The following is a 3,276-nucleotide window of genomic DNA, read 5'->3' as shown; positions in this document are numbered from 1 at the left end:
GCAGCCAGGACCTGGCGAGGATCGCCGCGATTGCGTTCGTTCGGTTCCTCGTTGCGTGTCTTTCTTCCGTTTGTAAGATAATATTTATGTCGCGGCGACAGCCGCCAGCTCGTGGCCGCCTCGAACGAGAGAGAGAGAGAGAGAGAGATCGTGCGAATTAGTTTTTAAAGCAGCGTTTCACGCGCACGAGAAGAGGGAGAGAGGACACGACTTCCGATTATTATTTAACGGGTGAAAGTATCGATCGGCAACAGTGAGAGGAAGGAAAGGGTTCTCTTCGCGAGAAGTACCGGCACTGATCCGCGAGGAATCGGTCTTCCTCGTCGACCATTGATATCTCTCTGCCCTCTGAACATCCCTCGCTACAAGCAGTCCCTCTGAACAGGTTACCTCGTCCGCGGGTATATACAGTTCCTACGAGCAACGCACCCTTACGATTCTTTAACTTCCGCCGCCCCTCCTCTCTAACGACAGTTCTTTTCGACACTTTCCGAAGAGTTATCGCGCGACAGCCACACGCGTTCGATCGTAAATCCCCCGAAAATACGGGGGACAATTTCTCGACAGAAAAAGAGGATCGCTCCTTTCCGTCCACGGCAACTGTAGAGCTACGCGAGAAGAGAGTATAGAGAGACAAAAGACAAAAATGAGAAGAGATAAATAGATAAGAGAAGAGAGAGAGAGAGAATGAAAATAAAGAGAAGAGAATCGTAAATGATAGATTTCGGTCCTAAGTCGGAAAGGTCCCAAGTAGATTTTGGCTCGGGGATAGGCAGACGGTACACGTAACTCTCGAAAGCGTTGTGTTCGCGGCCTTTGGACCGAATACCAGCCACGCGAAAGTGATCTCCTTCCCCCTTCCTTTCGCGAACGATCCGGTATCCGTCGTTGAGGAACAGAGAGATAATCGACGCGACGGAATACAGGTTCCCCTTGGCGGATTAGCGCGTGTCCGTCCTCTCGAAGGGCTCGCGAAACGACGCGACGGTGAAATCCGCCCTGTGCGCGGGAAGCGAGCGTCGCGCCAAGTTCAGAGGACCGCGTGGCCACCCTCTCTCCCGTGTTCCCTCCGCCAAGGCCCTCGGGATCGAGCTGCTTCTCCTCTCGCCTGTTTCTCCTCGCGCGTGTCGATGGCAAGCCTGGTACGCGCGCTTCAACCCCTCGCGGTCTTGCCTTGTACAGCGTTATTTTTAGTTGGGGATCGCCGGCTGGAGTTTCCTCGGGAGTTCGTCCGCGTTACTTCGCGAGGAACGTCGATGGACGCCCGTCGAGAGGGCCTCGAGGTAGGCGCGACGGGAGGGACGGACGCGAGAACAGTTCCGACGATAGTGTACATACGTAAACGCGGCGACTGGACGCGTGCCTGGGCAAGCCGGTTTGTTCATCTGTAAATATCCTGTCCTCTGAATTTGGGGGGTGGTTTCGCGTCTGCCGCGAGAGCCGTGCGAGAGGAGGTTCTTCTCGAACGTTGCGTTAGGAAGGATCCAGGGGTATTCCTTGGAGCTTCTTCAGCCTCGAGCGACCGGACGCGCACCGATGTAGTTGTATAAAAGGGAGACGGAGGGAGTAAGAATGAAAATATTAGCGAATTAGGAACGATTTAAAGGAGACGCGATCAAGGAGCAATTACGGTTTACCCTCAGTGGTGGACGTGGGCCGGCGCGGTATATTATATTAATATACATTCAAAGCCGGCCCGTCGCCATCATGACCAATGAAGTAATAAGGGAGAACACAAGAGTGAACGAAAGAAACAAAAAAAGAAACAAAAAAATGAAAAAAAAAAGAATTGTCATCTAATTACATTTTTACGCACTCCAAATTTTTATCCTCGTCATTTGTATCATAGCGACATGTGTTTAAAAAAAAAAAAAAGAATCCACATTATATGTATGTAATCAAAATTGTAACTGACAAAACGTTAATAAAAAAAAATGATATTCGAAGCGGCAGTTGCTTGTACGAAGCCTGACGGTACGATGTGCGCGCAACGTGGTTAATTGAACATAAATGCCACGGACAACGTACGAAGCGGATGAATTGCTGGGAGTACATAGGAACGATTACAAGACCTGGAGCTCCAAAGTAAAGTGTCTTTCTTTTCCAACGACGAATTAAAATTATTAAAGTACTTTCCCTGTTGTAAAATTAAACAGAAACCCAATTTTATTATTGTATCATATTCTATGGCAGTACAGACGTTTGTTTTCCTTATCCATGTACGTTTTAAATTGTCTGTAAATCAATGGAATGGAATTTTGAATTTAATTGTATTAAAATTTAATTTAATTACATGTAGCGCCATCTCTTCATAAGGTGCTCAAACTGTTCGCACAGCGATACCAACAGCGAAGTGAACTATCAAACGACTGATGGTACCATCTCTCCACAAAGTGCTCAAACTATTCGCACAGTGTTACTGACAGTGAAGTGAACTACTGATCGACTGCTGGTTAATAGTTCATTCCTGAGTCAGTAATCATGTGCGAACAGTTCGAGCACTTCTCATAGAGATGGTACCACCAGTCTACCAGGTGTTCACTTCGCTTTCGATAACGATGTGCGAACAGTTTGAGCGATTTGTTGAGAGATGGCGCGACAAGTAAGAATTTAAATTCAAATATATTGCGCTACACATTAAAAATTATATTTATTATAAAAATTACTTCATACGATGAATACTTCTCTGTCCCCAACTAATCGTTTCTTCTTTCTGTCGCAGGTGTTAAAGAACGAGAGCTACACAACGGGGCTATGAAGAACTAAATATAATTACCCTATTTAATTAATTAGCATTAATTTAAGCTTAGACTAGTAATATATTGTATATTTCACGTCGGCGTTCATTATTCATAAGTAAATTGATGCATTATTAATTGGATGTGTATCGATATATTTAATTACAGTAATAGAAGTAAGAAATACAATGTTAAATTATAAGCATTAATTTATTATAAAGGATTTATCACATGTTATATTAATTTGATACAATAAATCAAACATATAAGCGTAATATACAAGTCTTATTATTTTCCTCTCGATGTATTCCGTCCCAATTCCATTTTCTATCCTTCTGAAGCTTCAAAAGTTCGAAATCTGGTAATTCCTGGAAAATGACGTCACTTCCGGTAACAGCCAAAATTCTCGGAATTCTCGATGACGTCATTTCCAGGAAGTGGCACGTTCGGATACCTCCTCACCACTTATGTTCTCCTGTTACAAAGTCAGATTTTCGGGTTCTCGATTGCAAAAATCGGCAATGTATCAGGAGAACAT

Source organism: Xylocopa sonorina, chromosome 12 (genome assembly GCF_050948175.1).
Source record: "Xylocopa sonorina isolate GNS202 chromosome 12, iyXylSono1_principal, whole genome shotgun sequence".
NCBI classification, from domain to species: Eukaryota; Metazoa; Arthropoda; class Insecta; order Hymenoptera; family Apidae; genus Xylocopa; species Xylocopa sonorina.
This window is presented reverse-complemented; position numbering follows the sequence as displayed.